Genomic DNA, 24123 nt, shown 5'->3' with positions numbered 1-24123 from the left:
ATCACGTCCTTTCAGGCTCCGTCTCGGGAAGCCCACTCGTACTACGGTCACGAGCTCCGTCACCGGCAGCGAGGAGCGGAGAGCCGGCGCAGCCGCGTCTCCCCGAGGCCCAAAAAGCTGCCGGCCAGGTTACGCCCTGGCTCCGCCGGCGAGCTGGGGACCGCGGGGACCCCGCGCGCTGCTGCTCGGGGCATCCCGGGCCGAGGTTTCGCCGCCCGGCCGCCAGCGAGCCCCCGCGGCGAAAGGGAGCGCGCAGCAGGCGGGCGATGCCGAACGACGCCAGCGGCGGCGAAAGGGAGCGAGCAGGGCCGGGGGCCGGACCGCCGCTCTCCCCCCGCCCCGGCCAAAGGGGCTTTCCTACCTCCAGCAGCAAAACCCTCCCCAAAAGCCGACCGGCGCCTGCGTGCCGCTCGCCCGCCCCTGCCCTCGCCGGTCCCCTCCCAGCCAGCCGCGGCCAGGGAGGGTTTTTTTTTTTTTTTGAGCGTTATCGGGAGGCGACAGGCCCCGACCGAACCTCCCGGCCATGGCGGGGCCCCTCGGCGCGACGCCGGCGCCCACGGAGGACGGGGGGGTTTCGCCAGCGCCCTCGGCCCTGCCCGGGCGCCCCTCGGGGGAGCCGGGCTCATCTATCATTTAGAGGCAGGAAAGCTCCTGACGGCGGGAGGTAGGAGACAGCAGATCCAATTAAGCAGCCTCCTGCTGATCAACAGGAAAAAAAAATAATAATAATTAATAATAATAAATTCCCCCCCACCTCAACACACTAATTTTTTCCCCCTTTCATAGCAAACAGCATCTTCCAAAGAGAGATGAGAGAAAGGCAGCTCGTTAACGTCGTAACGGCGAAGTCCGTAACCCGAAGGAGCCCCCCGCGCCGCCGAGCCGGGGCTCTCGCAGCCAGACGAGCGCGTTCCCGCCGGCGCGGGACCCAGGCAAGCGGAGGGCTGCGCCCGGGCTTCCCTAGCGGCTAACGCTCTCACGAGCCCCTAATGACTCCGGCAGCGTTCAGCAGGCCCTCCGCAACTCGCGTTGTTATTAGTTCGCGGAGCCCTTAGGCGCTGAAAGGAAGGAGCGCTTTCCAAGGGTCTCCCTCGCCGAAGGGAAAGCGGGGAAGGAAGACGGATGAGACGCTGTGTATTCTGGCAGCCCGCGGCGGCCAGGTGTCAAACCTCCCCCTGCGCCGCTGCAGAGGTCACGAAAACACGCTGCGAGCGGGGAGCGCACCCGCGGCACCCTGCCCTCCTCGGGCCCCCGCCGGCTGCCAGCTCATCCCCGGCCAGGCCGGCGGGAGCCGCAGACGAGGGTTGGGCTGGCCGGGCTTGGCGGCAAGGCCAGGCGCCGGCGCGGAGCAGCACGCACAGGGGAAGGAGGGAGCAGCCGGCGAGGAGCGACGAGGCCGATGCAGTGCTGCAGACAAACCTGCCCGGAATAATAAACGGCTGCATTACACCTCCGCCGGGGCCGGAGAGGAGGAACGCGTGCCTGCGCCGGGGCGCAGCATCCCTCCGGGCGCGCGAGCCCGGCACCGCCAGCAGCCACAGGCAGCGCAACAGCCGCTGCCTCGTCAGGGCGGATGCAGGAAAAGCGCCTATTAGCTCTTAAACCTGGCGGGGGGGGGGGGAGGAAAAGAGACCGCAGGACTCGAAAAAACAAGACCCCATCCCACAGCCGGGCGCGTACGAGCCGGCGGCTGCTGCTTAAGCAGCTATTTCTGGGCCCGCAGATGGCACGCGCGTGGGGACGCGCCTGCCAACGCACCCGCGGCCCCGAACTCCCCTGCGGCGGGCACAAGCTTCCTCCGGCTCACGCTGCTTCCCGGGAAAAGCCCGAGGCAACGCGGCTTGCAGGACAGACCCCCTCACCTGCCACCGGGGCAGAGGGAAGGGGCTCTTCCCGCCGAGTCCCCCCCCCACCCCATCCCGTGCATCTCGCTTCCCTCGAGAGCGAGCAGCTCTCCGGTCTCCGGCGCGCTGCACCCTGGCGCCGCCGGGGGCTCGGGGCTGCGCTGAGCGGGAGCAAACCCGGCCCGCGGCGCTTCCCGATCCGCCCGGAGCAGCTCGGCCGGGCAGGATCAGGCCCACCCCAAAAAAAAAAAAGATAGAAAGAAGAAGAAAAAAAAAAATCAAAAAAAAGAAAAAAACCACACAAAAAGCAAGCCCTCCCCAGGCGCTTTCCCAGCGCACGACACCCGCTCTGCCCCGCGCGGGTTCCCTCTCCTCTCCGGCGCTGGCGCGGCATCCGCGCTCGCTCGCTGTAGGTTGCCATGGCGAGCGCAGTGTGCCAGGGATGCTGCTTATGCCGCCTAATTGGGGGGTGGGGAAGGAGCGATGACCCTCCCAGGCTCAGGTCTAAGACTTTTTTTTCTTTTCCCCCCTCCTCTTTGGGAGTTAAAAGCGCAGCGCCAGGCGCCGCCGGAGAGGCTCGGCTGAGCCGCGCGGACGGGCTGACCCCGCCGACGGGCGCACGGCCCCCGGCAGCCAAAGCAGCCCCTTCCTGCAGGCAAACGGACCCGGCCCAGCTCTCCCTGCCGGGGAAACGTCCCGGGAGAGACGCTACCGCTTTCCCCGGGGTCGTTCCCGCGGCGCGCCGCCTCCGAGCGGCGCGCGCCCGGCGCGGGGCTGCCGCGGAGCCAGGTGCTGCGGCGCAGGAGCGACGCCGCCCGGGCGGCGGGAGCTGGAGAGCAGCCAGAGCGACGGCATCTGCTGCGAAAAAATCACAGGCAGGGAGGTGCCGAGCGTAGGCTACCTCCGGCGGCGGGTGTTTCTGGAGATGGCCGCTCCAGCTGCTCGCCGGCGAGCCCCGGCGCGAGGGGACGCGGGGAGGGCTGCCCGAGCGCCCTGCGCGGCGCGGGAGGGTGGCAGCACCGCCGCGTCTCGGGAGAGGGGCTGGGGGCGGCAGCGTCCGGGTCCGTCTCCCACGCAAGACGCCCTAAAACGGGCCGAGAAGCAGCGAGATGCCCGAGGTGACCCAAGCAGCCGGCGGCGGTCCCTCGGGTGCCGGGGGGGAGCCGCCTCCCCGGCGGGTGCGGAGCGGGGAAGCAGGGCGCGGGGCCCCTCCCCGGCTCACTCACCGAATCGCAATGCGCCCGCGGCAGCCCGGCGCCCGCAGACCCAGCAACACCCGTGGCGTTAACCCCTCCCGCGCCGCCCGCCCGGGGATGCCCCGCCGGGGAAGCCGACAGAGCCACCGGCTATTTTTAACTGCGGCGAGAGGCCGGCGCGGGGAGCCCCGAGGGGGCCCGGGACACAGGCGCAAGCCTCGGCGCGTCCCGGCGAGGGTTTTCGCCCCGGGGACGAAGCGCTGGCTGCGCGGCTCGCCGAGAAAGGAGCAGCCGCCGGCGAAGGTGGGCTCGGTGCCCCGGGCGGTCCCGAATCGCCCGGAGACCCCCCTCCGGGCCGCCTCTCGGCTGCTCCTTGCAGCGGCTCCGGCACGGCACCGCGCACCCGCTCCGCCTCGCGTGCTCCCCCGGCTCTCCCCGCTCCCGGGGTACCACGGTCGGGCAGGGAACCCCCCCCCCCCAAACCCGGCTCCCCCGCGGCGTTACCTCCTCGCCGCCGCCAGCGCCTCCTCCCTCCGCGGCATCCGTTTCCTCTGCCGGCGCGGCACGCCGCTGCCCCGGGGCGGGCGGCGCAGAGCCCCAGCGGAGGGGACGGCGGCGTCCCCCCGCCCCGCGGTGCCCACGCCGGCACCTGCCCGTGGGAAAGCCCCCACGCGCAGGGCCAAAATGCAAGGCTGGGGGGGGGGGCAAGACCCTACGTGAGGAGGAGGGGGGGGGCGAAGGGGCTGGCAGCCTGAAGCGGGGTGGGGGGGACGACTCCGCGCACCCCCAGGGCCTTTCAGCTGCGGAAAGGAGCCAGGAAGTCCCAGAGCCGGGCACGGCCCCGAGCGAAGGCCGAGAGCAGCAACGCTTGACGCCGGGGGGAAACCGAGTCGCAGCGCGGAAGCGACCTGCTCCGCCGCGCGGGGCTGACGCCGCGGCCGGGCAACCAGCGTTTCGGCTGCAGGGAGGCAAAACCCGCCGGGAATTCGCCGGAGGGGACCAGCGGGGCGCGCGCGGGGCGGCACGGGCGCCCCGTTCTCGTAGGCGAGGCGGGAAGCGCAGTGGAGCATCACTGGCTGTCGAAGCAGCCGGGCCCCGCGGCGTCACCGAGGCCGCCGCAGGAGTCGCCGCCGCCGCACGAGCCCGCGCCCGGAGTATCGCTCCCGCGCGCCTCTGCTGATGCGCATGCATCCCCCCCCGGGGGCGAGGGGTGCGCGGAGAGCACGCGTGCGCGGGCATCGCCGCCGCAGCCGGGTCGCGCCAACCTCCCCAGGCGCGCCCCCTCCCTCAGCGACCGCTCCATCACCTGGCTCAACCCGCCCACTTCCCGCTTTCACATCCCCCAAAACCGCACGCATCCGGGGGGCTGAGGGAAAAGGCGAAGCCCCCGGCGCGGTCCCCACCAACGCGCAGACCCCCGCCGGCCAAGGGGGCGCAGGGCTCCCCGGCCCGGCGCACGCAGCAGCGATGCAACGGGAGAAGCAGCGGGCCGGACTGGCGCAGGGTGCCGGCGCACGGCTCTTACGGGGGCGCAGACTCAGAACTCCGCGGTTTTTTGCTAATATTTTGCCTCCTCTTAACTGTAAGAAATTTTTTTTTTTTTTGGCATGCCAATAGCACTAGGCTCTGCCGGAGGCAGCAGCCCGCAGGGCGCACGGCAGTGGCTCCCCCCGTTGGGGCGGCCTCGCCGTTGGAGCGGCTCCCCACGAGCCGGCTCCCCGAAACCTGCTGCCCCGAGCGCCGAAGCCGGAGCCCGCCGCGGCTCACGGCTGCCCAAGCCCCGGCAAGACACATACATGGGCAAAAGGCAGGGGAGCCGCGCGGCGCGGCGGGAGGGCTCGGGAGCCTCCGCTCAGGAATCCGCCCACGGCCCCGGGCTTCCCCTCCGCCGCCGGCCAGGAATTTCAGGGGGGTGGAAAATAAAAAAAAAAAAAAGAGAAAAAGAAAAAGGAGGGAGTCTCCAGGCGAAGCTGTCAAGGGGAATGTTTCCATCTAAGGCCTTGGTATTTCTCTCCCGGCGCCTGCACTAAATCACCCGGGCTCCTCTCATTATTCTTTCGGGCTGTACAAGGTAGCGCGGGCGGCGGGGGGAGGCCCTCCGCCGCGCGCGCCCATCCCGAGCCGGCCTCTCCGGCCGGCGCGCGCACCTGGAGCGGCGGCGAGCGTCCGCCGCGGCGTCCCCCCGCTCCAAGAGCGGTTTCCCTTCCGCAGCCGAAAGGGCAGCGACACGCGGACGAGGGAGGATCCGCGAGGATCCGGTCTCGCTCCGCCGCGCCGGGACGGGAGGCTTCGTCCTCGCGCGGCGCCGGGAAACAGGTTCCTCCTGCCGCGAGCGCCGGGGGGACACGGCAGCAGCCGTCCCGCGCGTTGCACAACGTCACCTGAGCTCTGCTTTCCCCCCCCCGCTCCGACGGGCTCGGCTTCGCAGGCCTGAAAGCCGGCGAGCTCGAAGGAGCGCAGGGAAAGGCTCGCGACTTCGGCCGGCTTCAAAACGGGGGCGACAAAACTTGATGGAAATAAGGCATCAAACCAGGCGCAGGGCTCCTTCTCGTGCCTCGACCCGCTTGGGCGGCCGGCGCCGCCGGGCAGAGCGCTCCGCGCTCGGATGCTCCCAGGCCGGGACGCTCGCGGAGAGCGGCGGACCCGGAGCGATGCTCGGAGCGGGCGTCAGCCGCCGGCTGGAGGAGAGGGCACGAGCTGCAAGGACGGGATTAAAAACGAGGCTGCGCGTGGAAACCGAGACAGGCTGGAGCAAGAGCCCGCCGGGGATGAGACGACACACGGCCCGAGCTGCCCTGCCGCGCTCCACGCCGGCCCCGGGGGCACCCCGCGTACCCCGCCGCCGCTTGCGGAAACCGCCGAGGTTTGGGGACGCGCTCGGCCCCCGGCAGCGCCCGGAAACCGGAGCCTGCAGCCCCGACCGCAGCCCGGCGCCGGGCTCGCAGGCAGGTGGGGAAACCGAGGCAGCCACGTGCCCAAGGGCAGCAGCAGCGCCCTGCAGCCGCGAAGCTGCGAGCGGAGCCCGGGGTCCCGGCTCCCGCACCCCTCCGCGGAAAAGCCAGGAAACGGCTTAGCATTAAAAAAAAAAACCCACAACTAGAAAGCAGCGTGCGAAAACCAACCTGCAGAGCACGCGGGAGCCTCGCAGGCAAGACAGCAGCCGGAGAGCGAGCGCGCGGTCGGCCGGGACACATGGGTACGGCCGCGTTATTTTTAGCGGCCTGACACAGGGACAGGGGATTCCTGCCCTGCACATCCCCGGGGGCTTAAAATAGGCCCCGCCACTTCCTCCCAACAGGAGCCGCGAGACACGTCCGCGGTGCCGGCGGGGACCCTGCGGCCGACCGCCGCAGCACCCGAACGCCCGCCCACCCGCCGCGCGGCTCCTCCGCCCGAGCCGGGGCGGAGGGTGCCCTGGCCTGCTGCCGCCGGCAGCCCCCGGGGCGGCGGGGGGACCGCCAGGCGATGCCCGGGCGGGCGGCCCGACTGCACCACTCACCTTCTGCGCTCGCTGCTCCGCCAGGCAAGCCGCTTCCTCTGGCCTCGCTGGGCGAAACGAAAAAGCACGTGCAAAAGGGAAGGAGAAGAAAAAAAAAAAAACACAACCCCAAAACACACAAAAACAACAACAAAAAAATCCCTCTCGATTTACAGCAAGGGAAACTGAGGCAGGGGAAGCAGAAGCCGCTCGAGAGCGCTGGGCAGAGCAGCGGCCGGCCGTGCCGCGGCCGCCCCGCCGAGGGCGGAGGCCAGCAGCTCCGCGGCAGCCCCGCGCCGGCGGCTTCGCACGCGGCGGGACAAAGCCCGGCGCTCGGGGCCCGACCCCAAGGCAGGCGGCAGCGGCTGGGACGCAGCCTTCCCCCAGGCTGCAAATCCAGGCGACGCGCAGGTCTGCGGCACGGCACCGCCTCGCAGCAGCTCCCGGGCAGCCCAGCTCCGGATCACATCCCAGGCAAACGGGGCTCCGAGCACCGGTTCACAACTTTGAGCCAGGAGAGGAGATAGTCACCCCGGACCGAGCCAGCCAGAAGCCTGGATTTTTTCCATTGAAAAGTCCAAAAGGAGATTTTCGGGGGGGGGTGGGGGGGAAGGCAGCGAAGGGGAAGAGTAAGCAACTGGGGGTGCCTGCGAGCCCCCAGCCTGCCCCAAAGGGTTAAAAAAATAAAGACGGCAAAAGTGTGTCTGCGATAGGAAAAACACACAGGCTCCCAGGGAGGGCAAGCCGGCTGCTCGCCGCTTCCCTTCCCGACATGCCCCGCTCCTGGGAAAGTGTAGGCTGTTTTCCATATATAACTGCAAACTGTTCCATGCAGTAAGAAGTCTAATTAAAGGGAGGGAGGGAGAGCGGGAGAGACACAGAAGACCGAAAGGCAATATTTATACGAAGGAAGAAAGCCTGCATCCCAGGCACCAAATTAGACCCTTGCAGAGCAACGCCTGTGATATCATCGGGAGATCAAATCTGGGCAGAGCGGCAGCTCTGCCGAAGAGGCAAATCAGAGCCTGGAAAATATGTACCAATAAGTAAGCGGAGGGAGCCAGATGGGCCAAGGGAGCACGGGGAGGGGCGGGGGGAACAAACAGCTAATCCGAGCCCGTCGCGCGGGATAACGGGAAACACGGCAGGCGCGGGCGCCCCCCAGACCCCCTGCCCGCGGCCAGGTTCCCAGGGTGGCCGGCAAGCCGCTCCCCGCCGCCCCGCACATCCTGCGGCTGGAGAACGAGTTACTGCAATAAATAGCAGGAATCTGTTAAAAAAATAAAAGCACACGCGCACCCTGCGCACCCCCCCCCCCCCCCGCGGGAACGGGGCCGGGGTGGGGGGAAGCGAAACGCCGGCCAGGAGAGTCGCCTGCTGGCGCGGCGCCGGAGCCAGCCGCCGCGGCCAGGCCCCAGGGCGAGCGGGGTCCCCCGCGGCGCCCACCCCTTGCTGCCCCCCGCCCCGTCCGTGGCTGCATCCCCTGGGTGCGGGACAGCCCCTTCTCCAGCCTGGTCGGGCCTGGACGGGTGCAAGCAGAGCATGGCTGAACGGGGTGGGGGGACGACAGGGAAGAGGAAAAAAAAAAAAACACATAAAAAAGGGGAAAAAAATACGTGCTATCTGTTCTTCAAAGCCTCTTTGTCAGACCTACACTTCCCACCAGCGCCAGCCGCAGCCCCAAGGTAATCCGCAGCCAGCTAACACGTTCCCAGAGTTATTAGGTCCTCTGCCTACACTAGGTGTCAATGCATTTTAAAACCGTTAACATGCTTTAATTAAGCGCGGATACACTTAAGAGCCACCTTACCTAGGCTGAGCCGGCGCAGGGAGGCCGCCGCGCGCCGGAGCGGCGGCCTCGGCTGCAGCCGCCGGGCTGGGACGAGCCCCTCGGGCCCCAAACCCCGCTGCGGGCCGGAGCGGTAACCCAAGGAAAGGGGGCTAGCCCCCTTTCCCGGGCGTGAAATCCCTACCGCCCGCGAGCATCCTGCGCCGCGGCTGCGGGAAAGCCGCGGCGCCCCCCGAGCCCGGTGCCGGGGTCACCGGAGGCGACGGCGGGACATTCGCCGCTCTGTCCTCGCTGGGCCCGGAGGCTTGCTAGCAGCTCCTCCTTCCGCAGGCGTTTACCCAGGTGGGTGTCTAAGCACCGGCGCTAATCTGGGGATAAGAGCAGCTTTAGAAGCGAGAGGGCAGGAGATTACCGCAGCGATCCGGGTGGAAGGGGGCGGCGAGCGGCGCAGGAGGGCAATCCGTACGGAGCAAACCCGGCGCGCCGCCTGCTCGCGCGCCGGGGCCCCATGGCAGCCAGCGAGCTCCCGGCCGGGCCCCGACGACACCCGGGAGGGGGACCCGAGGGGGACGTGCTCGTTCGCACCCCGGGGGGGACGCGCTTCCTGCCGCTACCCGCTTGGCCACCCAGCCAAAAAAGTACCTACAAGCCGCTCGGCAGGTGGAGTCTTGCGCGGATGGGATCCCTCCTCTTCCTCCCGCCCCGGAGACCCCACGCGGCATCGCCGCGCACGCCGCAACCCGGCCCCGAGCTTCCCCAGCCACCCCCCGCACACGTTTTTGCTCTCCGTGCAAGCAGGAGCACGGGAACGCCAAGCGCCGGGTGCGATGCTGGGGAGCGCGGGCGAAGCCTGCTGGTTTCGGCACCCGCCGGCTCGGGGAGAGCGCTGCCGCCCTGGCAGCCCGCCCGCTGAGCCGCACCGGTCCCCTGCGCCGGGCGGCACACGTTCGGGGAGCCCCCGGCCTCTCCGAGCCGCCGTGCCCAAGCCGATCCCCTCGAGCGGGGACGGGGCACAGCAAGGTTTCGGGGGACACCGCGGAGGGGGACGAACAGCTGAGCGGGAGGAGGAAGGGAGGATCCCAAGGGAAAGGGGACAGTCCCCTTCACGCAGCGCCAGGCAGGGCGGGAGACGCCTCGAGCGTCGGCGGCGGACAGGGCAGCGCGGCGCAGCCGAAGGAGCCGAGGGCTCCCGCGCCCCGCCGCGCTGCAGAAGCCCCGTCCGCGCCACCTTGCAAGGACTGGATGCGATTCACGTTGGGCCGCAGGAGGCCGGAGATGCCCCAGGATCGCCCGCTGCCCGCCCTGCGGAGGAACAGGCAGATGCTGCCGGGAAGGGAAAAGGAGGAAATGCCACGCGCTCCACCCCGAGGCTGCGCCCAGCAGCCAGATAAACAAGGCGCAGGATGCTCACGCTGGCACCTCGCGACGTGAAACCGGGCGCGCGGCGGGCACGGACGGAGAGGGACGGACCAAAGAACCGGAAAAGCAAAGCCAAGAAGAAGGGAAGCAACAAACGGAAGGAGATGAAAAGCGGCAGGTCAGGAGCTGGCGCAACAGTCTCAGCCTTGGAGAGCTTAGCAGAGAAAAAGGACCCAGACCAAGCCGCCCAAGGATTTGGCTCACCAGAGCCCGCACCCAGCGCGGCCCGGCCCACAGCTGCCCGCAGGCTCGGGAAGGTCCCGCTCTGGCCACCGCGCCGACAGCAAAGCGGGTGCTAGCCCCGGGAGCCGGCGGAGCGCAGCCCTGCCCGCAGGCAGCCGGCAGCCTCCGGGCCGACGGGGCATCTCGCCCCCAGGAGCCCACGCAGACGCCTCCTCGGGGAGCCGCGCTCAGCAGCGGCACGCGCCCGAGTAATCCGAGCTGCCCCCGGGAAGAGGAGCCCACAGATTAAGCATTTAGCAGAGAAGGATGATGTTTTCGAGGGCAGCTCGCAGGGGGCACAGCGGATTGCCGGGCATGGAGAAGCAGGTAGCAGGATGAGGTTATGCGGCTGGTTTTTACCCAAGGGGAGGCGAGTGGGTCTTGGCTGCTTTCTCCTTCCCCGAGCGAGCATGGGATGTCCTGGGGCAAACGCGCGCCCAGACACACAGATGCTCTGCAGCTCTCCAAGGAGGAGATATTGCATGATTACAGTCAGCTGGTTTGGTCCTCCCATTTGTTTTGGCATAGTCCATCTGGGGTCAGCTCGAAGAGCAATTCATCACTTGGGAAATAACACTTCACCCCTCCTCCCCCCCAAGTAAAACCTCAAAGGCATCATTTAGACAAGCTTAATTTGGACACCTAAAAATAACCCGCACTAGTCAGGCTGGAAAATGCAGGCTGCGGAGTTTTACACTTTCGCAGCATGACCCAGGACACGAGCGTTTCCGCTTGCGGGAACCGTCCCTCCAGCGTGTCCGGCGCGTCCCCGGGTGGCGGGCGCGGAGGGCCGCGCTTCCTTCGGGGAGCTACCCGGAGCCGGCTCGGCTGCGGCCCGTCCTCCCCGAGGAAAGTTCTCAGCGCCGGCACTTTCCCAAGCATACGCACAAGCAGGATGCGGTGACTCACGGCTACGTCTGCGCGAGGACACCCAGGAAACACCAGCCATGCCTTCAGTTTTTCCATAGCGAAGCCAAGTTTATGGTCCCAGCTCTCTTCAGCTGATTCACCGCCGCTTCCCCCTCTGTCCCCGGGCAAAGGGGATCAGACCTCTCCGCCAGCTTCACCAAGCGCGTGCGATAAACCCTCCGCGCTAAGGAATTCGTCTAAGGCAGGTTATTACGGTTTTCCCCGTATTTTGCAGCAGCACAACTGCCACGCGCTGTGTCACCTTCCTCCATAGCCTTACACCGCACAAATCAAGTGTTTTTACAGCCCGACAGTCCAACCCACCCGTAACTCAAGGTTACTCCGCTGCTAGCCCGGCAGCGCCAGTGCCACTCTCGGCATCGCCATCGCGAAACGAACCCCGGCAGAGCCCCAAACCAAGCTGCCCGCCCGCGCTCCTCTCCTCGGCCCGGAGGCAGGAAGAGTTTCCAAGTCCCGTTCGCGCCGGAGCGCGAGCCCCGTCCCAGTCCGGGCCATTCCCCAGGCTGCTCCCGGCCGTCACCGTCGCGGAGGCCGTCCCGCACGTCGCCGCTTGCCGGCTACGGCGATAGCTCACGGAGCGTTTTCCGTACGTGCCGCCGGCGCCCATCGCTTCTCCTGACCCACGACTGCCTGGAGGAGCTCACCGCCGCGGGTGCCCATCCTGGGCAGGACCGGGAGCGTCCCTGCCCCAAGTCACACCTCCAGCAGCCCAAATCTAGGCACACGCTCTTCGGAGCAAACTTCAAGGCTGGGGCTCTGGTCCCTGCCCGAAGACCCGAGATGGGAAGATGCTCAGAGGACCGAGCCACCTTCCAGCTCATCCTCACGCCTGCCCGCGGCAGCGGACACGCGGCAGGAGCGCGGCTTTTCCACCTCGAGTTAAAACGCATCTGCTCGGCACAGCCCCAGGTCTGCCCCGGCCGGCCGAGCGCTTTGACCAACTCGGGGTTACTTCCAAGGAGCTTGCGAGAGGGTGGGAAGAGATGAAAAAAAGCTCGAGCACGGCGATGCCACGCCACTAAGCCCCTGGGAGGGCTGAGACGAGCTGAAGCATCAGCATTTCTGAGGTCTGCAACTCGCAGCAGCAAACAGCAATAACAATAATAAAAAGGAAAAAGGGCACGTGCAGGCCCCGGGTCCAGGCAGGCAAGCGGAGAGAGGGCTGCTGACCATCTCCGGGGCAGGAGGGAGAGGAGAAGGGACAGTAAAGCTCTAGCTGCCGCAGCAGGGTCCTTAATTAGCATCTTGGGAAACCATGCTTAAAACCAGACACCTTCTGCCCGAAATCTGAGCCCAGACCTGAAAATCCGATCACTAAATCCGATGCTCAAAGAGCAAAGGTCACTCCAAGGCCCAGCCCAGCCCGGCCAGAGCGCCGTGGCCCCCAGCTCTCCCGTGGGACCCCCTCCGGCCCGGCGCCGACCCACGGGGGCGCCTGGCCCCGCGGCCCCCCCGGCGGTAACAGATACACAGCGCACCGCTGCGCGGGCCAGCGGATTATTTTTAGCCTGAGGAACGAAGGAGCCGGTGAGCAGCCCTCTCGGCTCTCAGCCCTGGCAAAGGCGGCTTTGCAAAGCGGAGCTTTTACTGCTGCCATCCCCCCCCCCCGACACCCCCAGCACCGAGACCAGGGGATCCGGCCACTGCTGAACCGCCTGCATCGGGCCTCAGCCCTCCCCTCCGCCCCCCACCCAGCTCGGCACGGGGGTGGGATTCACCCTCCGGCTGGCATCAGCACTGCCCAGCTCAATCCTTCCCCCAGCATTAATCTTCCTCTGCCCAGGGAGGAGGAGGAGGAAGATGGGATCAGCCTCCGCAAGACACCCAGCAGCCGGGGTTGTCACCGAGGGGCCGCCGGCCGGGACCTCCGGCAGAAGGCTCCAGCTTATTTCCAGGGCTGGCGGTGCACTAGGCAGGGCTGACCTTTCCCCGTCGGAAACGAAGCGGAGATGGCAACAGCCTCCGTGGCGGAGGAGTCGCGGGACCGGCGGCGCAGAGCCCTCCCCTGCCAGCCGCGATGGAGCAGGAGGCCAGCGCTAAGCGCCGGCAGCGGGACGCCGGCCGCCCTCCGGCGCCGCGGGAAGCGCAGCGCGCCCGGTTCCCGGTCCGCAAAGGAGGGATCGTATTCCTTCCTCCTCGTCCCCGGGCGGACAAACTCTTCCGGGTAGGGACTCCTACACGCTGCACTCTGCGCTGACACACCAACTCCTGGCTGGTTTAGCAGGGGGGAAAAATACACCGACAGCACATGGGAAAATAAAATACAATACAGGGGACGGAGACTTCCCGCAGCCCGAGGACGCAGGGGTGCTCGGCTCCTTCGACCGCCGGAGCCCGTTCGCAGCCCCGCCGCCGACTCACCCCTGCCAGGGAGGTGTAAAAGCTAGCGTCCCCCGTCAGCAGGCGAGCGGCCAGCTGCTCGGCTCGGCGGCTGCTGCCTCGTCCCCCCGCCGCGACGTCCCCCCGCCGCGACGCCCCCGTTCCGGGGACCGGCTCCGGCAGCCCTTGGCATCCTTCCCGCGCCCCCTGCCCTCGGGGGCTGCCGGCTCCTCCGGGGGAAGGACGCGAAGCCGTCCCCGCAGGAGCTCCTGCCCGAGCCACCCGTGACCCCGTTTCCCAGCCCCGCGTGGGCACGTCACCGCGTCTCCGTGTCCCACCGGTAAAAGCGAGACCCCTCCCAGCAGCTCACGAAGGCGGCAGCGTGTTCAACTCATCTGTTACTCACAGAGAGCTTGTAAGAGCCTCCGAACAAACCCTCAGAGGATCCCAGTTACTTAATTAGTGCTTTAAAGAGTCACCGTCCAGGCGAGTGACACACCAGCGGGTTGTCATGTGCTCTGCATGTCTCAAGCGCTTGCTTTCTTCCTTTCTTTATTCACGCTGGCTTTTTTTCCTTCTCCCCCCCCCACCTTATTTGCCATGAACAAATAGAGGGGCAGGTTTTATAAGCCCATGGAAACTCTATTATCCCTCAGCATTAAAGCTCAAAAGCGGCTAATTAAAACATCAAAGTCAGGTGTTTCATTAGTTCAGCCTCAGGAAGCCCTGGCAGGAGGTGCCAGGGAACGTGGCTCCCACAGCCGGCCGAAACGCTGGGCAAACGCCGGGGCTGGACCCAAACCCAGGGAACAGGACCCACGTTCCAGTGTCACCGGGAAGCTCTGGGCTGACTCAGCCCGGCCAGCGAGCCACCGCCTGGGCATCCCTCCGCCTCTAGCGGGTCACAGCGGTCCCTACTCATCACAGGAGGCTTTGCCTACACCAAGGCTTTAAAAGGAAGGAAGGTGGGAAAGGCACATCGTCCTCTCCTCTGTTCAGTGCATCAACGCTCAGAGCTGCTTCCTCGCAGAGGCATCTCGGTCACCAGCACTGAGGGCATCAGCAGCAGAGCCAGAAGCCACGCAGGGCGAGAGGGACGGGTTCAAATTCCCAGCTCACTCAGACCAACGTATTTCCTCTCCCATGCATGGTTCTCCACATGCATGCTGGTAACGCCATCTCTGCCTCCATCCACCCAGACCAGGAGGTCCGCAGGAAGCCAACAGGATCAGCATCCCAGGCGCAAACAGCACCTCGACCCCGTTTGGGATCCACTCCCAAAAGTCTCCAGCAAGACAAATAAGTTTGGGAACACAAGGGCTGCCAGAGAAGCCAAAGGAGGCAGCACCTCTTTGCACACTCAGGTGGCCGTCCCCCATCTCAGCATCCGCATCCCATCGCTAAGGTCGCGTCAAGCATCACGGCCTCCCCGCGTCGAAACGCCTCGCCCCCGCAGCAGCCCGCACGTCCGCCGCCGCCGCAGCTGGGGAGGAAGGGGAGCAGAGCGGGGCCCCGCTCCCCGGTCGGCTCTGGGTTTAGCCCGGGCTCTCCTCCAGCTCCGAGAGCGCAGCACTGATTTGCCAGGAGCACCGAGCGGCCTCCCCCGGCGGGGAGGGGCCCCGGACGAGGAAGCCCGGAGCCTCCAGCCCTTCCCAGAGCCTTGCGTGCACGGAGCGGGACTGCCGGCGGAGAGAAGAGGGGCAGGAAACGGGCACACCGAGGAAGCGACTCCCTGCAGTGGCCGGCGGAGCTGCTCAGCGCCGGGCTCCGCGCGGCCCCAGCCCCTCGCGACCCCCCGGGGGCTCCTGCGGCGGGGAGTTTCCCGGACGGCGCAGGCGCTGCCCAGCCGGCAAACTCCGCTCGTGGCCTAGCGGGGAGCGTGCAGGGCGCCGCGGGTGGAGCGAGGCGCGGGCTCCGCTCCCAGGCGGCCGCTTCCCCAGCGCCTCGGGGCGCGTGGGGGGGAACTCCCGTCTGCAGCTCCACCCTGCTTCTTTCTGCTGCAAAACAATGGCAGAGCCCGAGGCTCGCCCCCGTCCTGTCCCTCCCGCTCTTACTCACCCTGCCCGAGGGCCGGTGCCCCGCTACGGCCCTGCTCTGCCTCTCCGGGAGCCGCTGCCAGCGCCAGCGAGGCCTCGTGGCAGCAGGTCCCAGCTGCTCGCGCACCGGCGCGGGGCTGCGCCTTGCTGCACGCTAACGGCGAGGGTGCACGGCGCGCTGCAGGAGCCGGGGCGGGCTGGGCGCACCTCGACGGCTGCGAGCCAGCACGGGGAATTCCCTCTAGCACCATCTCCTGCCATTCCAAAAAAAAAAAAAGAAAAGCACCCAGAAAAGCACCCTTTGCCCTCTCCAGCCACTACTTGCAGCGCTTGCACCACCTCCCCAGGGCCAGAAACTCCTTTCCCCCCCTCCGGGAGGGAGCCAACGCTTTCCAGAGGTCCCTCCAGCCTCCTCGGGAGGAGCCGCTCCCAGCGCGGCACCCGCAACCCCGGGCGGCGCGGCGTGGCTCTGCAGCGGGCTCTCGGCTACCCGCGCGCTGCCGCGGCCGGGCGCTGCCTCGCTCCGCTCAGGCGGCGGGAACGCAGCCAGCACGGGCGCTTCCTCCGTCGCGCCTCGACACCGGCACGGTTGGCCGGGCACTGGGCAGGGAGAAGAAACAGAAATGAAAAAACAAACAAGAACAACAACAACAGCAAAAATCTTACACCCAAGCACACAGTCCACTGCTTTGAACGGGCTTTGGGGAACCGAAGGGCACGCAGCGTTCGGGAGGCCTCCAGGACCACCCAACTCTTCCCGTTCATTCACCCAGAGCGCGCTCGGTGCTCCGTTCCCCGGGGCGGCCGGGCCAGGTGGCCCTGCCAGCGCCAGTCCCACGCCACCGCCACCGGTGGGGACGGCTGGGCTTCCCCGGGGACCGGGGCGGCCAGGACGGGAGGAGCGCGGGGGGCGTCAGCTCCTCTCGCTCGTGGCTAAATAATTCAGGTGCATCTCAGTTTGCTCAAGGAAGCAAAAGATTGAGGGCACCGGCGGGAGCCAGGCAGAGGCAAGGGCGGCGCGCCGGAGCGGGTGGGCCCCCTCGGGGACGCGGGGCCCCTCGTCGGTCGGCAGCCCCGAGGGCCGCTGGCTTCCGCCCCGTCCCGTCCCGTCCCGCCAGGCAGGAACAGGCTGCGCTGCTTTGAGCTCGGCAACCCGACCCCCACCCTCCCCCCCACCCGACCTCAGCTCTCCAGAGATAAGAGGACAATAACCTATTGTCCCTCCCTCCCCCTTTCAAGCTCCAGGCTTACCTCCGGCCGCACAGGGAGGGACCACCCTGCGCCCAGGGTCTGCGCGGCCCCCTCGGGCGCAGGGGGGCCGAGGTGGGACCCCCCGCCCCCAGCCCGGGCACCCAGGTCCCCCCGGGCGGATTCAAAGCAGATGCTCGACGGGGCGCAGCGCTGCCGACCGGCCTAGGGCGCGGGCAGCGGCCAAGGGCCCCCGTCCGCTAGCCGTGTGCGCCAGCGCTTCGTTGCTTTTTGGGGTTTTTTTTTTTTGGGGGGGGGGGGGGTTGGTTTCTTCTCCCCCCCCCCCCCCGCTGTGCATTTGCCCGGGCAGATTGGTGCAGGCAGCAGGGGGGACGCGCCTGGCGCGGTGCGGCGCGGTGCGGTGCCCGGGCGCTGCGCTCCCAGCGCGACCGACGGCCGGATCCGGCTCCCCCGCCCCGCCGGGGCCGGCAGCCTCCCTGCGCTCCAGGCGGGCGCCTGCCCCCCTAGGGAAACGCAAGAGCCAACCTTGCAAACACCTTTCCTCCCCCAGCCTGTCCTTGGGCTGCCGCAAGTAACTCCCCCTCCTCCACACTCGCACACGCACCCCCCCCCCGTCGCAGCGCCTGCCCTTCCCTTCGGTGCCCAGCTGCAGCTCCGGGCAGCGGCACGACGGCAGCGCGGAGACGGCGCCCGAGCCGCAGCGCTCGCCTCCCGCCTCCGCGGCCAGGCCAGGCCAGGCAGCGCTGCCCCCCCGACAGCGCCGAGCACGGCTAGCTCCTCGGCGCCGCGTCCCCCGAGGGCGGGCCGCAAGTCGCAGGTCCCCTGCGGCGGCGAGGATGCAACGCCCCCAGCGCGACCCTCACCGCTGCCTCCCACCTGCTGCTGCTGCTGCCGGATGCGCCCGGCGCCGGCACCGCTGCAGACTGCGCCCTCGGGCACGTCTCCGCCCGCCTTCCCCGTGCCCCCCAACCCAGCCGGCTGAGGAGGTGGGGGGGGGGGGGGTCGCATCCCACCTGCAGCACGCCGCTGCTCGCACACGCCTCCCTGCCAGCGGCTGAACCCCGCCGCAGCGCAGCGCAGCGCAGCGCAGCCTCGCCCCGGCGCGCCCTGCAGCGCCCCGGCTGCCCTCCCCGTCTGCGCACTGGGCCGCGGCCAGCCGGGGCACCCCGCCACCCGCTCGCCCCCGCAGCGCCCCGACGGCTAGCCCCTGCCCCGCGGGAGAGCGGCTGACACGGCGGGGAGCCGCCCGGGCACCTCTGCCCCGGGGTTGGGGTGGGGGGGGGGGAAGCCCCGGGACTCGCCCGCTCCCGGCGGGGCGGCCCGGGTCGGGGCAGCGCCTCCCCCCCCCCCTTGCACCGCCCCGCACTCACCGGCGCGGCGCCGCGGCCCGGCTGGCGGCGGAGCCCCCGCGGGCGGCCATGGGGCGGCGGAGGAAGAGGAGGAGGAGGGCGGCGGCAGCTCCGGCGCTAGCGGGAGAAACTGCTTGTCATGGCAACCCGCGCCGAGCCGGGCCGGGCCGGGCCGGGCCGGGGCGGGTCCCCGCCGCCGGGGGCGGGACTCTCTTAAGGTGGCGGCTCGCCCCGCCGGCCGTTAAGGGGGACGGGACGGGACGGTGCATGCACCGCCAAGTGCTGCGGGTTCCCCCCAGGTCAGTGCAGGGCATGCACCCCCCCGGCGGTATCGACCCCTCGGGTTAGTGCCGTGCATGCACCCCCGAGCAGCATGCACCCCACCAAGGCAGTGCGGTGCATGCACATCCCCAAGCACTACTGAGCCCTGTTGACCCCTCCCCCAGGTCAGTGCAGGGCATGCACCCCCCAAACAGCATGCACCCCACCAAGGTAGTGTGGTGCATGCACCCCCAAGCACTATTGACCCCCCCCAGATCAGTGCAGGACATGCACCCCCAAGCGGCATGCACCCCACCAAGGTAGTGTGGTGCATGCACATCCCCAAGCACTATTGACCCCCCTCCCCCAGATCAGTGCAGGGCATGCACCCCCGAGCAGTATGCACCACCAAACAGCATGCACCCCACCAAGGTAGTGTAGTGCATGCACCCCCAAGCACTATTGACCCCCCCCAGATCAGTGCAGGGCATGCACCCCTGAGCAGTATGCACCACCAAACAGCATGCACCCCACCAAGGTAGTGTAGTGCATGCACCCCCAAGCACTATTGACCCCTCCCAGATCAGTGCAGGGCATGCACCCCCGAGCAGTATGCACCACCAAACAGCATGCACCCCACCAAGGTAGTGTAGTGCATGCACCCCCAAGCACTATTGACCCCCCCCAGATCAGTGCAGGGCATGCACCCCTGAGCAGTATGCACCACCAAACAGCATGCACCCCACCAAGGTAGTGTAGTGCATGCACCCCCAAGCACTATTGACCCCTCCCAGATCAGTGCAGGGCATGCACCCCCGAGCAGTATGCACCACCAAACAGCATGCACCCCACCAAGGTAGTGTAGTGCATGCACCCCCAAGCACTATTGACCCCCCCCAGATCAGTGCAGGGCATGCACCCCTGAGCAGTATGCACCACCAAACAGCATGCACCCCACCAAGGTAGTGTAGTGCATGCACATCCCCAAGCACTATTGACCCCCCTCCCCCAGATCAGTGCAGGGCATGCACCCCCGAGCAGTATGCACCACCAAACAGCATGCACCCCACCAAGGTAGTGTAGTGCATGCACCCCCAAGCACTATTGACCCCCCCCCAGATCAGTGCAGGGCATGCACCCCCGAGCAGTATGCACCACCAAACAGCATGCACCCCACCAAGGTAGTGTAGTGCATGCACCCCCAAGCACTATTGACCCCTCCCAGATCAGTGCAGGGCATGCACCCCCGAGCAGCATGCACCCCACCAAGGCAGTGTGGTGCATGCACACCCCCAAGCACTATTGACCCCTCATGTCATTGCAGGGCATGCACACCTGAGCAGTGGCACGTACCCCACCAAGGTAGTGTGCTTCATGCACCCCCAAGGTGATAAGGGTACCCCCCCTCCAGGCAGTGCTGGGCATGCACCCTCAGGTGGTGCAGGCCCCGCAGGGCAGTGCGGACACCCCCAGCCTGTGTGGGACCCTTCCCAATGCACTGCAGTGCCTGCACCCTGGGTGGGGTGGGGAGGTGGGACCCTCCCCAAGGCAGCAAGGTGCATGCACCCCTGAGCAGCGTGGACCCCCCCGGGCCAGTGGGGGTACCCAAGCAGGGTCGGTGCACTCCTGTACAGGACCCTCCTCGCTCCAGCTGATCGCCTCTAGAGCACCCAAAGTCGACGCACGGCAAAGTCGGGGTGCCTCCTCGTGGGTGCTGGGGTTTGCCCGTGCGGAGCCAGCAAGTGCCCAGGGGGGTGTCAGCGGCCCTGCAAAGCACGAGGCAGAGCTCTTGGGCACCCCTTGGGTGACTGTGTCATTTGAGGGGGCAGGGGGTATGTGCATTTTTTGAGTTGCACAGGATTGGAGCATAAATAACCACCCTTTCACGCAGGCCAACCCGACCACCCCCACATTTTTTAGAAGCATATGAAATGCTGCAGTCAGACTGAAAGCTGCACTATTGCACGGGTGCAACAAGACTGGTGCAACATTTGGGTGTTGGCAACCTTAAATTAGGGTTAATCCTGTTTCTATCCCTACGTTTGGGCTTGCAACCTGGTTCAAGTTAAACCAGTGTAACATCTGTGCACGCACAAGCCCTAATTAGTGTTTGTAACGTTTTTTTTTTTCCCCTCCTCGAGGGCCTGCACCTCCATTACTTTGCATTCCTGCGCCGGCCCGGGGGGGCCGCAGAAGACGACTTCCTCGCACAGGAGCACCGGGAGAGCCAAGGCCCTGCCGCCCAGCACCCAGCAAACGCTTCCAGGCCCTTTTGCAGGAATTCCTCCGCCTGCTAATCGAAAGGCGCTGGTAAGAACGCGTCCGTTCGGCTTTCAGCGAGGTGGCTCCGTCTGGCTCGGAGAGCTGATGGTGGCGGTGCAAAGCCCCGCTGTGGACCCTCGCGGGGATTTCTCCCTCCCTGCACCGAGGCGCCTGCAGGGCCGCTGAGCGTGGCGTATCCCACGCATCCTGCCTGGTTGTTTTTCCTGTTGCTTGGCAAAGAGGGACTCTGGTGCTGGGTGCACGGCTGGGCGCTGCTCTGAGCCGCTGCTGGAAGCTGAAGCAAACCTGTGCTAGTTATCTGGAGTCGACTAAAAGTCGTCAGAGCTGCCAGCGCAACTCTTAATTAAAGCATCTCTTTCCTTTCAATAGTTTGCAACACAGAGGGTATCAGCCTGCTCGTGCTCTCTGCAGGGGGGTGCAGGCAGGGGGCTGAGCACTGCCTCCCCTCCCGCTGCAAAGCCAAAAGCGGGAACAAACAGGCCGGTTTCAGGCGGCGTCCTGCTCCCCCACCCCCCAAATAAAAGGCGGCTTGCAGAGACCACCGTTTGTCTGGGTGACTGGAGAAGGCTCGAAAAATACAGGGAGGAACAGACGGCAGACGGCATTTCCAATGGTCTGGGATGCAAAAAGGGCTATTGAGGCATAATAGCCTTTTAAAACAGCTTTTCTGAGCTTGGAAGGAATCTCTGACCATCTGGATTTGGACTCCTGAAAGGAAATAAGGCCTCCTGCCTGAGGGAACCTGTTGTTAACAGAGGGCAGTTCGCATTTGCAGAAATGTCGAGAATTTGCAGCCTCCTTGGGCTTCAGCTGAAATTGGGAAAGGCAGATCTTCCCAGCCTGGGTGCTCCGCGCTTCTCACTGAAGGAAGCGGCCAAAAAGCCGCTTCGAAATGTGCTTCCCATCCAGTGGCAGCCTGCAATTACAGTCCTAGTACTTAGCAGCTCCTGCCCGCCGTGTTTCCATTACGTCTGGAGCAGCCATAAACAGTCGGTCTAAAAGCCCCTTCCATGTCACACGTAAGGAAAAGCGCACGGAGGAAAGTCAACATCCGCAGCGGAGCGGGAGCCGCGCGGGCAGGGCGAGCGGCTGCGGCGGTTTGCGGATGCTCAGCCGCGCTCGCAGCGCGCCGCCGCCGCGTCCCGGAGGGCCGACCCGCAGGCGCGCGCCGCCCGGGCAAGGCCGGCAGGGCAGGGGACGCTGGGCTCCCGCGGGCAGGTCTCCGCAGGGCTGCTCCGCTGCTTCGTGCTTGTGCCTTTGGCCCCCTCGCTAGCCTCGGACCCTGGCTGGGTATTCGGTTTGTTCCCTTTTCTCCCGCTCCGGCTCCGGCCCCGTGCGTGGAGCTGGGAGCCGGCCGCAGGGAGCGCCGCGCGTTTCCTGCCCGGAGCTTCGGCCAGCAGCGTAAAAAAATACCCCCGAAAGGGGAAAGATCGGTCAACCAGACCAAGATCGGTCTTCTTTAAGAACTGGGCTTAACCGATGATTTCCCTTTAAGAAGAGTACCAAACTTCATCATGATTTGTCTTTAACGTCTCCCAGGCTGGGAACTTGTCGGTGGAGTTTTAGCCCAAAATGAATTGGATCAGCCAAGTTGTTATCAGTCACGTTATGAACCCATTCAAAACCCAGGGCCAGATCCGGATCTCATCTCCGCCGGTACAGACCCAGCGTCGCTCCGCGGGAGTCAACGGAGAAGCTTTTTGCACCGTGCCGGAGAGCCGAGGGCAGAATCGGACCCCCCCAGGGTTTACAACGGAGACACTGGACTGACTGCGGAGCCCAAGGCAGAGCCGGGCGCCTGCAAAACCTCTCTCCGTTCAGGGCTAAAACCAGGGAGAGCGCGCGCGGGCGAGCGAGCAACTCCGCTTGCTGCGTGCAGGCTGCTGCCGCAGGAGCCGCACGGGTCCCCGGGGGCGCCGCCGGCCCCGCGCGGCGCGGGACGGGCGCGAGGAGGCCCCGGGGCGGCCGGCCTCCGGGCGATGCTGCTGGAGCAGCGCGAGCCTGCTGCCACGGACTTTTTCCTGCCTCTTCTTCTTCCCTTTCGCTCCCGGGGCCCAGCCCCAGGTTTCGCTGCCGTTTCGGCGGCGTCCCAGGCGCCCGCCGAGCTGCCGTGCCGTTTGCGAGGCCCAGGCTGGAGGCCAGAGCGAGGAAGGCTCGCGGGCTGCCGGCGGGATACAGCCCGTCCGTGCGCCGTTTCCCACCTCCGCCTCCCGTCCGGCTTGTCCCGCTGGGGGCTCGGCTGTCCCCTGGCTCCGGGGCAGCTCCCCGGCGCCTTGCCGCCCGGAGCCGTCCCGCTGTGCCATTGCTAAAGACACCTCTCCTGCACCTGGAGCGTTTCCGCTACCAAGTACTGTAACGACGCTGCTCGTTTCTAATTAAGCCGCTACTTCATTATGGGCGGGAAGGGGCTGGAAATAAACTGTACAAAAGGGCGGGAGGGATTCGGGCCCCGTTTTACTTGATGAACGCGATGAGGAGACAAAACTGTTCGTGCCCCGAAGGCAGCCGGCACCGCACGGCCTCCAAGCCGGCAGCTTGGAGTATTTTGCCGCTGTGGCTGTCTCGCAGGCAGCGCGAGGTCGTGGCGACGGCCCGGGGACGGCTCCGCGAGCGGAGCAAGAGGCAGAACCCCCCCCCTCCATGCATCTTGCCAACTGCGTCCACGGGCAAACAGAAATAAATGGTTTTATTTGAATAATAACCATCAATAATGCATTGCTAGGAAGAGGCGGAGGACTGCAATTAAAAAAAAAAAAAAGCATTACATTGCCCGAGCAAAATCTAAATTATTCCTCACAGCTTCTCCGCTCGCTGAGTTATATTAAACCGAAACGGTTCCTGGTGCGGCGTGGCGCGGCGGAGCCGGGGAGCCCTGCGGAAGGCAGAAAGAAAGGCAGAGGGAAAAAAAGGAGAGGTGAGAAAAAAGAAGAGGAGCCCTGATGTAGGGGGTTATAAATATTTTACAACCGGGGAGCGCAGAGCCGTGGATATAGAGGCGATTGCGGGCGTCTCTGGTGGGAGGGAGGAATTCATCATGTAAACGGAGGAGAAACTTTCCGAGGAGCAGGCGGACGCCCACGGCCGAAGCGAGTCGGCAGGGCACCGCGGCCCGGCCCCGGGAGAAGGGAGCCGTGCAATCCCCGCGATGCTCCCGCAGCCCCCAGGTAGCACCGGCGACCCTGGGCGCGGGCTCCCTTCCCAGGGCGCTGGGTCCCTGGGTGCACCGCCTCCGCGGTGCACGCGCGGCCTTGCAGGGTGTTGCAGCTCTGCAGTGCCGCGGGCCGGCTGCCGGGATTGCAAACCCGCTCGGGTTTGCCCACTCGGTCGCGGAGCGATTTGCAGAGCAGCGGCTCCTGCATTTTTTGCCCCGCGTCCGGCCTCCCTCTCTGCTTTGCACCGTCTGCGATTTGGCGGGAGGGGGCAAAGGAAACGGGGAGGGCAACCGAGCACCAGCCCCGGAGCAGACGTCACCCTCGGTGCCTGCGCCCAGATGGCCGGGACAGCAGACGTGCTCTTCCCCGGGGGAGTCAGGGGCTCCCGGTCTGCGCCGGCCCCAGCCATCTCCCCCCGTACCCCCGTCAGCAGCGACTGGGAAAGCTCAAAGGTGCACGCTGAGAGCCTCTGCAGGTATTAAAACCCCTGCACCTAAAAGCGCCTCTTTAAAAATTAAAGCCTTAGCGAGAAAGAAATGAGTCGTGACGGGGAGAGAGATGAAGCTCGCGGCAAATCACCGTAGAAAGGAGAGCCAGCGCCGGGGACGGGCTGACCGGAGCCGTGACCGGCTCTGA

The 24123-nt window shown here is 66.7% G+C and overlaps 1 protein-coding gene across 7 annotated transcripts in view; it reads right to left on the bottom strand.

Annotated features, from left to right (window-relative positions):
• The window catches only part of ATP2B4 (ATPase plasma membrane Ca2+ transporting 4), a 51509-nt gene extending 33550 nt beyond the window's left edge, over positions 1 to 17959 (bottom strand). For 3 of the 7 annotated variants that reach the window (XM_068917886.1, XM_068917880.1, XM_068917887.1), the window contains exon 1: positions 17813 to 17959. The gene's annotated coding sequence lies outside the window, so the exon portion shown is untranslated. Of the gene's footprint in view, positions 1 to 3544; positions 3573 to 6162; positions 6264 to 6539; positions 6559 to 13603; positions 14518 to 17812 lie in introns of those variants that run through there. The other 4 variants (XM_068917884.1, XM_068917882.1, XM_068917883.1 and 1 more) reach the window with 4 other exon arrangements.
• Positions 17960 to 24123: the final 6164 nt, after the last annotated feature.

The sequence above is a fragment of the Struthio camelus genome, chromosome 24 (genome assembly GCF_040807025.1).
Source record: "Struthio camelus isolate bStrCam1 chromosome 24, bStrCam1.hap1, whole genome shotgun sequence".
Taxonomy (NCBI): Eukaryota; Metazoa; Chordata; class Aves; order Struthioniformes; family Struthionidae; genus Struthio; species Struthio camelus.
The sequence above is the reverse complement of the archived record's forward strand: the minus strand, read 5'-3'. Positions and strand labels throughout refer to the sequence as shown.